Source organism: Macaca thibetana, chromosome 10, assembly GCF_024542745.1.
Source record: "Macaca thibetana thibetana isolate TM-01 chromosome 10, ASM2454274v1, whole genome shotgun sequence".
Taxonomy (NCBI): Eukaryota; Metazoa; Chordata; class Mammalia; order Primates; family Cercopithecidae; genus Macaca; species Macaca thibetana.
Genome location: NC_065587.1, coordinates 24,035,711 through 24,050,708, shown reverse-complemented (window position 1 = coordinate 24,050,708; position 14,998 = coordinate 24,035,711).

The window sequence follows — 14,998 nt, the reverse complement described above, 5'->3', positions numbered from 1 at the left end:
TAAAATCAAGAACATCTGTTTATTGAAGATACCATGAGGAGAGTGAAAAGGTATAAAACAAAGTGGGAGAAGATAGTTGAAATATATAGTTGACAAATAACTCATGTCTAGACTGTATAAAGGAATCTCACATCAGCATGAAAAGGCAGACAACCCTGTAGAAAAATGGGAAAAAGACTTGAACAGGCAGTTCACCGAAAGGGATATCTAAGTGACTAATAAACATATGTGTTCGTTTCAGGAGTGAACAGAAAAATGCAGATGAAACTCACAATATGACACCATTGTGCACATACCATAATGGCTAAAAGCTTTTTAAAAGCTAGGAAATACTAAGTGTTGGTGAGAATGTGGGTCATGGGAACATTATACAGTATTGGTGGGAGATTAAATAGATGCAATTGTTTGGGAACTCTGTTTGCCAGCATTGACTACAGCATTACACATGTCCTTTGACCCAGCAATTCCACTTCTTGGCATAAATCCAACAAAAATACATACATATATGCACCAAGAGACTTGTAAAAGAAAGTTTATAGCAGCATTCTTTATAATAGTTCCAACCAGAAACAGCCCCTGTGCCCACCAATGGGAGCATGGCTGAATAAATTGGGGTAACTTCACATAGTGGAAAGCTAAGCATCAATGAAAACCAACCAACTGGCCAGGCACGGTGGCTCATGTCTATAATCCAAGGACTTTGGGAGGCCAAGGTGGGCAGATCACCTGAGGTCAGGAGTTTGAGACAAGCCTGGCCAACATGAAACCCCGTCTCTGCTAAAAGTGCAAAGTTAGCCAGGCATGGTGGCCAGTGCCTGTAGTCCCAGATACTCAGGAGGCTGAGGCAGGAAAATGACTTGAACCCAAGAGGCAGAGGTTGCAGTGAGCCAAGATCGTACCATTGCACTCCAGCTTGGGCAACAAGTGTGAGACTTCATCTCAAAAAAAAAAAAAAAAAAAAAAAAAAAAAAAAAATAAACAAACTACAAATACATATAAAAATCTAGATGAAATGCACAAATATAATTTTGAGTAAAAGAAGCCAGATGTAAAACTTCCATACTGTGTGAGTCTATCCCCATAGAGTTCAAACCTCGACAAACTTATCTATGTGTTGGAAGTTAGAATGGTAGTTACCCTTGGGGAGTCGACTTGGGAATGTGAGAGCATTTTGGGGGTTGGGGAATGAGGTAGGGGCTGGAAATGTTGAGTGTCTTGAGCTCACTGCTGGTTACACAGGAGTGTGTTTGGTTTTGGATAATTCGTTGAGCTATACACGTATGACTTGTACATCTTTCTCCATGTATATTCTATATTAATTGAATTTATTTAAAAATATTTATGGGGTCCTGCTACGTACAAACTGGGCTTGACTCCAGGAAGCCATCAGAATCAAGAGAGAGCGAGTTCTTGCCATCACGGAGCGGTCTACATTCTAGTTCATGCCGTGGACCTGCTCGCTGGCGTCAGGTAAGAGACCTCCTTTCCCTTATCTATAAATTGAGAATCCTAATTCCTTCCCCTAATCAAACCCAGGTGGTGAATTCCCCCTTCACCGCTCCCTTTTCCCCTCAAACAGACAAGCCATCCTTGCTATATGCCTCTTTGTTTTTTCCACCCAGAGCTACCTTTCAAATCCTGGCCCAGAAAGGTGAAGCAAGGAGGGGCCCTGGTCTCTTACCCCTGTGAATCCCACAGCCCTCCTCCTGAGATCTGTAGGGGGAGCATGAAATATTTAAAAGCTCAAATTGAAATCCTGTTAGCGCCAGGTCTTGTAAAGCCAAGTTCTCCAACCCCAGAACATCAGTATCTGTTTGCTGGTGTCATTTAGGGACCCCGGCTTTCCAAACCATTGACTGAAACTTTCTGTCAATCCAACACTTTTAGGGTAATTTAACTTAATAATACCTTTGTCGGCACTGGCGCCTGTATCTGAAGGGTGATTACCATAGAAGTTATTTTAGGTTGTTTAATGGAATGTAGTAAATTCTCAATTGACAGGGCAGATCCTCAGAATGGCTTTTCAAAGTGTTTACCTTTCAAAGCTTTCTCCCTCACTTTACCAAACTTACTACTTTGAGCCAGCGAAGACTCCATAAATTATTAGCAATTGTTCTTCCCCCTGTGTTCACCTGCATCATTAATTCTTTGTAAAAAGTTCAAACTGTCCGGGGCTTAATTGTTATCACTTGGAGAACGGCTGGAAATGGATGCAGGCTCTATTATTTCTGTCAGAAATTTTGACTTATTGCACTTGATATTTTACCCATCACATCATATCCTCAGCACAAGAGAGAGGGAAAAGAGGAGGGGGTGGGGGGGGGGTGGAGAAAGAACATAAATGCGTTTTCTTGAAACAAAACAAATATAATAATACATATATTTCTGAGGAGAAAAGTCAAGGATCCATCTGACAAAATAATAGTTTTAATCCTCCAAAGAGAGAGGAGGAGGGCAGCATTTAGGCAGAAATTTATATTGCAAATTCTATTGCCTCACACTGTATTTTTATTCTAAGTGTTGAAGGTTGTATACTTCTAGAAATCTAGTGTTTAATGATTCTGAGATGTTGAAATTTTACGAGTCCAAATACCCAAGGTGTTTGATTTTAAGGGTGAATTAATCCCACAGTCCAATATTCAGGACTGCTAAAAAGTATAGTCGAATTAGAAAGATACTGACGATAACCACAGAAATAGCTAAGATTTTTTGAGAACTTACAATGTGCAGGCACTGTGCTGAGTTCTTCATGTGCAGCACCTTATTTTATTTTATTTTTTGCTTTTGAGAATTTTTTTTTAAGTTACACTTTAAGTTCTGGGGTACACGTGCAGAACATGCAGATTTGTTACATAGGTATACACGTGTCATGGTGGTTTGCTGCACTCATCAACCTGTCATCTACATTAGGTATTTCTCCTAATACTATCCCTCCCCTAGCCCCTCACCCCCCAACAGGTCCCAGTGTGTGATGTTCCCCTCCCTCTGTCCATGTATTCTCATTGTTCAACTCCCACTTATGAGTGAGAACAGGCAGTGTTTGGTTTTCTGTTCTTGTGTTAGTTTGCTGAGAATGATGGTTTCCAGGTTCATCCATGTCCCTGCAATCCCATTACTGGGTATATATCCAAAAGATTATAAATCATCCTACTATAAAGACACATGCACAAGTGTGTTTATTGTGACACTGTTCACAATAGCAAAGACTTGGAACCAACCCAAATGCCCATCAATGATAGACTGGGTAAAGAAAATGTGGCACATATACACCATGGAATACTATGCAGCAGCACCTTATTTAATCTTCACGTCACTCTAAAGTAGGTACTGTTATTAACCGCTTTTTATAGTTGGGAAAACTGAGGCACAGAGAGGGTGAGTAACTTACTCAGGGACACAGTTGGTAAAAAGCAGAGTTAAGCTCTGACGTCAGGCCCTGTGTGTGTAGAGCTTATGTATACTGTGCTCCATATCAAGACACTGCTCTTTTGCCCCACCTGGCATGCTGTGGATCAGTGCATAGAAGTGATCCACATTGGTATATGAGTCTATTGTCAGACCACCCCTGAGTGACCCAGCCCTGACCTGTTTTTTGTTTCTGTTGACATTACTCATCCAGTCCAACAGATCACCCTTTCCCATTCATTCTACAAGGTTACCTCCTCCAAGAAGGCTTCAAGCCTGCCCCACCATCCTTTGAATCCTCACAACAGTCAGTACCAGGGAAAGAGGTAATGAGGCAGTCTAGTAGGCTGGCCAAAAGCATGGACTATGGGGTCAAATCCCTTCGGTTGGGATCTTACTTCTGCCACTAAATCCATGCGCTAAGCTTCAGTTAGGCAAGCCATTTAAGCCTCAGTTTTCACATCTGTAAAATGGATATAACCACCCCTGCCTCACAGAACTGTTGTGAAGATGAAGGGAGGTGCTTAGTGGGAGCTCTGTATACTGCTTCACAACAGTCAGTGCTCAATACATGTTGGCTGTTGTTCTCTCTTGTCTTGTAGTGATCTCATACTGAGAGTTTTGTACATTAAAGTATGAGAGTCAATTTTTTTTCCTAGTCAACATTTATTTTCAATGGGACTTGGAAATTTCTTTACCAAATAATTCAAAGTGAAAGTATATTAAACTATATTTTAAAAAATTTTATTTTTGACAAGTGACCATTGTATATATTTATGAGGTACAATGAGGTGTTTTGATTATGTTTATATTGTGGAATGATTAAATCAAGCTGATTAACACATCTATCACCTAATTTACTTATCATTTTTTTGTGGTGAAAGCATTTAAAGTCTAGTCTTTTTAGCAATTTTGAAATATATATTGCATTATTGTTTATTATTGTCACCATTGCATACAATAGGTCACTGAAGCTTGTTCCTTCTGTCAGCTGAAACTTTGTACCCTTTGATCACTATCTCCTCTTCTCTACTCAACTGCTTCCCCAGCTTCTGATAACCACCATTCTACACTCTACTTCTATGAGTTCAACTTCTTTAGATTTCACATATAACTGAGATCATGCAGTATGTGTCTTTCTGTGTTTGGCTTATTTCACTTGGCCTAATGTTCTCCAGGTTTATTCATATTGAAGCAAATGGCAGGATTTCCCTCATTGTAAAGACTAAATTGTATTCCATTCTGTATATGTACCACATTTTCTTTATCCATTCATCTAATGTTGGACATTAAGGTTGCTTCCATATCTTAACTATTGTGAATAACATTTCAATGAACATAGGAGTGGAAATATCTCTTGGGCATAGGATTTCAATTCCTTTGGATATACACCCCATATGGTAATCCTATTTTTAGTTTTCTGGGGAACCCCCATACTGTTTTCCATAATGGCTGTATTAATTTACTTTCCCACCAACAGTGCACAAGGGTTCACTTTTTTCCATACCTGCATCAACTTATCTTTTGTCTTTTCAATAATAGTCTTCTAATGAATTGTGATGATATCTCACTGTGGTTTTAATTTGCATTTCCCTGCTGATTAGTGATGACCAGCACTTTTTAATTCTTCATTTGTCCATTTGTAGATCCTCTTCTGAGAAGTGTCTATTTAGGTCCTTTGCTAATTTTTTGATTGGGTTATTTATTTTCTTGTTATTGAGTTGTTTGTGTTTCTTATATATTTTTTATGTTAGCTCCTTATCTAATGTATGGTTTGCAGATATTTTCTCCCAGTCCTTGAGTTGTGTCTTTACTCTATCAATCGTTTCCTTTGCTGTGCAGAAACTTTTTAGTTTGATGTAACTCCATTTGTTTGTTTGTGTTTTTGTTGCCCATGCTTTTGGAATCATACCTAAGAAATATTTGTCCAGACCAATATTCTGGAGCATTTCTCCTATGTCCCCTCATAGATTCACAGACTCAGGTCTCATGTTTAAGTCTTTAATCCATCTCGAGTTGATTTTTGTATATGGTGTGAGGTAGGGTACAATTTCACTCTTCTGCTTGTTGATATCCAGTTTTCTCAACACCATTAATTGAAGAAGCTATCTTTTCCCCATTGTGTGTTCTTGGTGCTTTTGTCAAAACTCAGTAGACCATACATGTGTTGGTTCACTTTTGAACTCTGTTCTGTTCTGTTGGTCAATGTGTCTGTTTATATGCCAGTGCCATGCTGTTTTGTTTACTGTAGCTATGTATTAGATTTCGACTTCAGGTAGTGCAGTGCCTCCAGCTTTGTTCTTTTTGACCAAGATTCCTTTGGTTATTTGAGGTCTTTTGTGGTTCTATACAAGTTTTAAGACTGTTTTTTCTTTGCTGTGAAAAATGACTTTGAAATTTTGATAGGGATTGCATTGAATCTGTACATCACTTTGGGTAGTATGGACATTTTAACAATATTAAATCTCAATCCATGAACACAAAAACATTTCCATTTCCAGTCATGCATTCCATAATGACATTTCAGTTAGTTGACAATGAACTGCATAGACAAAAGTGGTCTCATAAGATTATAATGGAGCTGAAAAATCCCTATTTCCTAGTGACATCTTGATGATCCTGACCCTGTGTAGACCTAGGCTAATGGACGTGTGTGTGTCTCCTAGTTTTTAAGAAAAAAGTTTAAAACGTAAAAAAAAAAAAAAATACTAGAAAAAGCTTATAGAATAAGTATATAAAGAAAGAAAATATTTTTGTACAGCTGTATAATGTGTATTTTACACCATTATCACAAAAGAGTCAAAAAGTTAATAAAATTAAAAATTTTATGAAGTAAAAATGTTGCCATAACCTAAGATTAATTTATTATTGAAGAAAAAATGTTTTAACATAAATTTAGTGCAGCCTAAGTGTTCAGTGTTTATAAAGTCTGCAGTAGTGTACAGTAATGTCCTAAGCCTTCACATTCATTCAGCACTCACTCACTGACTCACCCAGAGCAAATTCTAGTCTGCAAGTTCCGTTCCTGCTAAGGGCCCTATACAGGTGTACTATTTTTTATCTTTTATGCTGTATTTTATTGTACCTTTCCTATGTTTAGATACACAAATACCATCGTGTTAAAATTGGCTATAGTATTCACTACAGTTACATACTGGATGGGTTGGTAGCCTAGGAGCAGTAGGCTCTACTGTGCAGCCTAGGTGTGTGGTAGGCTACTCCACCTAGGTTTGCACAAATACACTCTATGAGACTTGTACAAAAACAAAATTGCCTAACCACACAGTTCTTAGGATATACTCCCATTATTAAGTAACACATGACTATATTTGGGTCATCTACATTTTCTGTCATCAATGTCTTATGGTTTGCAGTATACAGACCTTTCACTTTCTTGGTAAAATTTACTCCTACATTTGTTTGTTTGTTTGTTTGAGGCAGGGTCTCACTCTGTCACCCAGGCTGGAGTGCAGTGGTGGGTTCGTAGCTCACTGCGGCCTTGACCTCCTGAACTCAAGTGATCCTCCCACCTCAACCTCCCAAGCAGCTGGGACTACAGGCACACACCACCAGGCCTAGCTAGTTCTTTTGTATATATATTTTTGTAGATATATGATTTTGCCATATTTCCCAGGCTGGTCTCGAACTCCTGGGCTCCGGCAATCTACCCACCTGGGCCTCCCAAAGTGCTGGTATTACAGGCATGAGCCTTTGCGCCCGGCTACTCCTAAGTATTTTAGCTTTTCTTTTTGGGGCTATTGTGAGTGCATCAGATTTCTTAATTTATTTTTGAGATAGTTGATTGTTAGTGTAAAGAAATGCTACTGATTTTTGTGTATTGATTTTGCAGCCTGCAAATTTACTGAGTTTGTTTGTCAGCTCTAATAGTTTTTTTCATGGAGTCTTTAGAGTTTTCTACATATAAGATCATGTCATTAGCCAACAGAGACTATTTCCCTTCTTCCTTTACTATTTGGTTGCCTCTTATTTCTTTTTCTTGTCTAATTGCTCTGGCTAGAACATCCAGTGTTATGTTGACTAGAAGTGTTGAGAGTGGGCATTCTTGTCTTGTTCCTGATCTTAGAGGAAAAGTTTTCAACTTTTCACCATTGTGTATTATGTTATTGGTGGGTTTTTCATCTATGGGCTTTGTTGTGTTGCAGTACATTCCTCCTATTCCTAAAAAAGGATGCTGAATTTTGTCAAATGTATTTCTGCATCCATGAAGATGACAATACGGTTTTTATCCTCCTCTTAATATTCCATATCACATTTTTGGATTTGCATATGTTGAGCCAAGGATCAATATATTATAAGCATTTACTATCGGATCAGTGTCTGTGTTGAAGGTTTTCTGTTTGTGACATCACTTGGCCTTCATGGCCATTCTCTGAGCCAATGAATACTCCATTCTGCAAATGATGAGATCGGGTCTCAGAGAAGTTAATCATCCTGACAGTAACAGGGTTGGTGCCTACTGATTCTGAGATTCAAACTTAGATGGGGAAGCCCGTGTTTGTCCACTTTGCTGCAGTGCCAAAAAGGGAGAGTGAGGTCTTTCTCTTCTCCATGTCCTCCTCCGGAAGCTCAATGAAGAATATCTGGGAGAAGTCCCCTGGCTGACCATTGTCCTATTTTTGGACCTTGGTCAGGGAGGTAGAGACATTGTCTGTCTGTGTCAGGCAGGTAAGGAGCAATGTTTCTTGGATGACTCTAGTGAGGTGCTTGGATTTTATGCACCACCTTCTGCTTGTTTCTCTCTTCTTGCTGATCTTCATGGGCTTCCTTTCTTAATGAGGCAGAAAGAGGGAAGGGCAGGAGTTTCTTCTGGATTGAGGGTATGGGAGGGTAGGAAAAGTTGGGCCGGGAGTCAGAGCACAGGGGCTTGGGTTGTGGCTTTGTCATCTGTATGACTTTGGGAACATCCCTTTCTCTTCATAAACACTGGTTTCGATAACTGCAAAAATATATGCATTAGATGAACATCTCAGTGGCTTTTCCATACTGCTCCTGTTTTGAAGCAGTGGAACCAGCTACTCCAATGAAATCATTATCAGAAAGCCTTACACTTAAGTCAGATACAAGAGGAGTGGCTATGGATGGAGAGGGAGTAGGGGTATTGATCCCACTCCCTGGCCCTACTCTGGTCCCCGAGGTACTTTCAATGAGCACCAGTGTTCCATAAAGTACAGTTTAAGAAGAGATAACCAAATGATCTCTGACCTACGCATTTCAGTGCTAAGCGGGTACAGTGGTCTTGGCCATTTATTTTATATCTGCTTTGGAATATGGCTCTACAATTTCTCCCAGTTCACAAACCTGCCTGTGCCTCAAGTCCTGTGCATGGACTCTCAGGTCCCTGTGTTGCCACCTTTCTAGATGCCTCCTTGCTTTCTTGCTGAGTGAGGAAGTGCCACTATCAACAAAGCAGGTGAGAACATTTTGGCAAATCATAGCACATCAGAGATTGTCTGGACTAGTGGTCTACATGTTGGTGTCTTGGTAGCTTTCATGGAAGGAAGAGAAAGGGTGGGGGCCCACCATCCCTGCTTTTACAGAGTACCTGCACTCTGATTTTCTTCCATATTGGAACTGAGCTTTTAAAATTAGTTTTGCTTTTAAAATTAGTGTTTTATTTTCCTCTATTTCACACAGAAAGTGGTAGAGACTAATACAGAGGAATGCTGAAGCTGGTTCATTCTGGCTCACAAGAACCTATTGTGTGCAGCTTTTCCCCTACTCTGTAATCAGTGAAATCAAGTTGATAGTGTGGAATTGGTCATGGTGGGAGTATTTACATCGTGAAAATTGGCCAACACTACAAATCAGGGTTTTCTCCTAGGAAAGCCAGTTGTTAAACATTTACTGGCTGGGTGCGGTGGCTCACGCTGTAATCCCAGCACTTTGGGAGGTCAAGGTTGGCGGATCACCTGAGGTCGGGAGTTTCAGACCAGCCTGACCAACATGGAGAAACTCTGTCTCTACTAAAAATAGAAAATTAGCCGGGTGTGGTGGTGCATGCCTGTAGTCCCAGCTACTCGGGAGGCTGAGGCAGGAGAATCTCTTGAACCTGGGAGGCAGAGGTTCTGGTGAGCCGAGATCTCACCATTGCACTCCAGGCTGGGCAACGAGAGCGAAACTCCGTCTCAAAAAAAAAAAAAAATTACCAGCACACCACCAGACTAATATTAATAACATAACAAGCACTTGTGTACCCACCACCTAGCTTCTAGCTTTGACATCTTGACATTTTGTTATATTTGTTTTAGACCTCTTATTTGAAAGTTAAAATAATACAAAGACAGTTGGTCCCATCTGTATTACCCTCTACAATCCCATTCATTTGCTTTCTGTTCCAGAAATATAGTCCTATCCCAAACTTGGTGTTTATCATGTTTTAAAAATATTTTTACTACATATGTGTCCATAAATAATACATGGTATTGTTTTGCATATTCTTAGATTTATATCCATGATATTATACCATATGTGTCATTCCACAACTTTTATTTTTAAATACATTTTACGTTTCTTTGAAAGGTTTATACATGTTGATATATGTAATTCTAGTTCATTCATTTTAATTTCTATATGGTGTTCCATTGTATAAATATATTAACATTAATTTATTCTTTTTTCATTGATGGACATGTAGGCTGTTTCCAATTTTTGTACACGTTTTCTGGTACACATATGCATCAGTTTTTAGGATATATACTTAGAAGTAGAATTTATAGGTGAAAGGATATGCATGTATTAATCTCTGCTAGATTTTGCCAAATTGCCCCCTAAAATGATTGTACAAATTTACCTTCCCACCAACAGTAGATGAGAGTTCTTGCCAACAATTTATATTGTCAGATGGTTTAATATTTTCCAAATCATGCATCTTTGCGAAATGATATCTCTTTGTGGGCTTAATTTGCATTTCCCTGGTTACTAGTGAGACTGTACCTTTAATTATGTTCCTTGGTCAGTTATTTTTCTCTTTTATGAATTACCTATTCATTTCTTATGCCACTTTCCCCCTACAGTGTTTTTTACCTTTTAGTAAATCAATTCTAAAAATATATTCTGGTTACTAATTATTTGTGATTATATAAAATGAAGGTTATTTTTTTTTTCCTGCCAGTACATTCTTTGTCTTTCAATATTGTATGAGATGTCTTTGGGCTGTTTAAAAGTTTTGAAATTTAATCTAGTCACATTTATCAATCTTTTATTGTATGATTTGTGCTTCTGTGTCTGATTTAACAGTTCATCCTGAGGCTATATCTTTCTATAATTTATTACAGAAAATTTATATAATTTATTGTACAATTTAAAGGTTTTAGTTTTGTCTATCAGGTCTTTAATCAACCTAGATTAACAATCAACTTGTTTTTGTGTAATGTGTGAGGTAGGGATCTAATTTATTTATTTTTCATATATGCATCCAATTGTCCCAGCACAATTTAAGAAACAGTCCCTCTTTTCATCTCTCACGTGCAATGATGTGTTCTAGTTTTTAGTGTAGTTAACTTGGATGTGGTTCATTAGGTTTATTTCTAGGTATTTGATATTTTTGATGCTATTATAGTTTCATGATTTTCTTACATTTTATTTTCAATTTGTTTATTGCTGATATATAGAAATAACATTGATCTTTGTATATTGATCCTGTATCCAGTAACACTGTTAAATTGAACTAAATTGAACTGCTAATGCTAATAATTTATAGATTTTTTGGATCTTCTACATATGCAATCATATTACCAGTGAATAAAGACAATTTTATTTCTTCACTCTCAGTTCTTAAGCCTTCAATTTCTTATTCTTTCCTACTGTTTTGGCTGGAATACCAGTACATGTTGAATAGAAGAAGATAATGCTTGGTGATAGCAGGCATTCTTGTCTAGTTTCGTATTTTGTGGGGAAATCGTTCAGTGTTTCACCATTAAGAAAATTTGTGGCCGGGGGTGGTGGTTCACGCCTGTAATCCCAGCACTTTAGGAGGCTAAGGTGGGAGAATCACGAGGTCAGGAGTTTGAGACCAGTCTGGCCAAAATGGTGAAACCCTGTCTCTACTAAAATTGAAAAAAATTAGCTGGGCATGGTGGCGGGCACCAGTAATCCCAGCTACTCAGGAGGCTCAGGCAGGAGAATCACTTGAACCTGGGAGGTGGAGGTTGCAGTGAGCCAAGATCATGCCACTGCACTCCAGCCTGGGCGACAGAGTGAGACTCCATCTCAAAAAAAAAAAAAAAAAAAAAGAGTAATGTTTGATCTTTATTTCATTTTTTTAACCAAATTAAAGATTATTCTCCACTATTTCTACCTAAAAGCTTTTACCATGAATGTCCATTGAATTTTGTCAAATGGTATTCTATATATACTGAGGTGATTATATGATTGTTCTCTCTCTTGTTGAAGTGGAAAATTACACTACATGATCATTGTATTTCTAGAATAAATATCAATTAGTCATGATGTATCATAGCTTTTATTTATCACTGACTTGATTTGCAAAATTGTGTTTGGGCTTTTTGCCTGTAACTTCATGAGAAAGCCTGGTTTGTAATTTTTCTTTCTTATACTTTTCTGGTTTCAGATCAAAGTTATTCTGGCCCCATGAACAATATTGGGAAGTGTTTTAAAAAATATTATCTGGAATAGTTTGTGGAAGATCAGTGTGATTTCTTTCTTAAATATAAAGAGCAGTGGACTGTGAATTTATCTAGATTTGAGGTTTTCTTATTAGAAGTTTTAAATAATACGTTCAATTTTTTGATAGATTTTGGACATTAAGATTTTCAATTTATTCTTTTGTTAGCATTGCAAAGGTGGATTTTTTTTGAGGAATTTGTCCATTGCAATTCAAGTTGTCAAATTTATCAGTTTAAACTCTTTACAACATCTATAGAGTCTGAAGTGATGTCTCTTATTATTTTTTATGGTATTGACAGGTTTTTCTCTCTCTTTTTTTCTTAATTGCTCTTGCCTGAAATTTATCAAGTTTATTAACATTAACAAGTTTATAAACTAACTTCTGGTATTATTGCTGTTTTGTTTTGAACACTTTTATTTAATTTCTGCTATCTTTATTATTTCCTTTCTTCTGCTCTCCTTGCATTTGACTTAGTCTTGTTCTAGCTTTTTGAGATGGAAGAATAAATTATTAATTTTTGTCTTTCTTTTTTAACAATATATGCATTTTGAGGATAGGGAGATCCCTGTATTCTCTGCTTTGCCTGGATCTCATGTTTTGATATGCCGTAACTTCAGTATCATAAATTAAAATAATTATAATTTTTCTTGTTGATTTTTGATGCAGAGATTGGAGTATTTGGTTTAATTTCTAAGCAACTGGGGATTTCTTGGGAATCCACTTGGTATTAATTTAATTCCTATTTCTTTTGGGCTCAGAGAAAATACCCCAAATTTTGACCCAGCATTTGGTCACGTGGTATATAAATGTTACACGTGAATATAAAAAGAATGTATCATTGTTGGGTGTAATGTTCTCTATTTGTCAATCCAGTCAAAGTTAACGGTGGTATTCTGATCTTTGTCATTGCTGAGCTTTTATTTTATTGCTCTATCAGTTATTGAGAAGGATGTGTTAAATTCTTTCCACATTATTATGCATTTGTCTATTTCTCTCTTAATTCAATTTTTACATTATAAAATTTGAAGCTATGTTACCAGTTGCATACCGATTTAGGATTGTGACATACTCATCTTCCTCTTGGATTTACTCTTCTGTATTTTCAGTTTTACTTTCTGCCTTTAATGTCTACTTGATGTTAGAATGGCTGAACCAGCTTCCTTTTTGGTTAATGTTTACATAGCACATCTTTTTACATTTCTGTATTTTCAATATTTCTATATGGTTGTATTTAAAACATATCTCTTATAAGCAGCATATACTTTTCTTTTTAATTGAGCCTAACAATCTTTGCCTTCTATTTGAAATATTTCCTTTACATTTAAATAATTACTCTATTAAATTACATGAAACTATAAATGTTTAAAATAAATTATATAATTTTCTAAATTTCATAAAGTTTTAATTTTATAGTTTTATAGTTTATATATCAATGTTATATTTTAGAGTATAAGTTTTACATAGATTTATTACATTTATTCTTATATATTTTACATATTTATGTGATATTATAAATAAAATTGCATTTTTAAAATTTATTTTCTAGTTCAATGATAGTGTGTAAAAATCCTATTGATTTTTGCTAAATTCACTTATTATAAGGACAGCAAATAAAAACAGCTTTTCTTCTCCTTTTACAGTTTGTATGCCTTTTATTTCTTTTTTTAAAATTATTATTATACTTTAAGTTCTATTTCTTTTTCTTGTCTTATTTCAGTGGTTATGATAGCTAGGACAATGCTAAATTACAAAGTGGTGAGAGTGGACATTCTTGTCTTTTTTCCAATCTTAGAGAAAATGATAACTATTCCAGCATTACTTTTGTTGGTTGTGGATTTTTTTACATGCTCTTTGTAAATCTGAGAAAGCTTTTTTCTATCTACGGTTTGTTGGAAGTTTTTTTTTTTTTTTAATCACAAATGGCTGCTAAATTTGAAAATAATTTTCTATATCAGTTGAGACAATCGTCTGGAGTTTTTTCCTTTATTCTCATAAAATCATGAATTGCGTTGTTTAATTTTCAGACATTAAAGCACTTTGCATTCCTGGGTTAAACCTCACTTGGTTGTGATGTATTATCTTCTCATATATTGCTACATTCATTTTTACAATATTTTGCTCAGAACCTTTGCACCTATGTTCATAATGAATAACGGCATGCAATACTCTCCTTCTGTGTTTTCTTCATCTACTTTTGATGTCAGGGTAATACTGGCCTCATAAAATGATGTTCTATTTGTTTCTTCTAACCTTTGTTTTCTGAAAGAGTTTATGTAGAACTGGTATTATTTCTTTCTTAAATATATGATAGAATTAATCAGTTTAGCAGTCTTTTCCTGGAGTTTCCTTTGTGGGAAGGTTTTAAATTACAAATTCAATTTCTTTTCTACATGTAAGATTATTTAGATTTTCTATTTTTTCCTAATGCCAAGTTTGGCAAGTTGAGTCTTTAGGATGTCTGTAGGATCTGTTGTGATATCTCCACTTATATTCTCCATATTGGCAACTTGTACCATCTTTCTTTTTTACCCACACAGTTTGACTTCAGGTTTACTGGCTTTCTTAATCTTCTCAAAGAATGAGCTTTTGGTTTTATTGATTTTCTTTGGTGTTCATCTGCTTTGTATTTTTTTTTTTTTACTTTTTAAATTGCATTTTATTAATCATTGTTCTTCCTATTTTATATTTAATTTGTCCTCCTTTTTGTAACATTCTAATGTGTGAGCTTAGATAATTGAGTTTAAACTCTCTCTAATATAAACATTTAAATCTATAAATTTCCCTCTAACCACTATTTTACCAATGTGCCACATATAGCAATATATTGTGCTTATTTAATAACTTTACTGAGTTACAACAGACATGCAATATACTACTGATTTTTAAGGAGCACAATTTGATAAGTTTTGACATATTTATTTACCTGTGAAATCATCACCACAATTA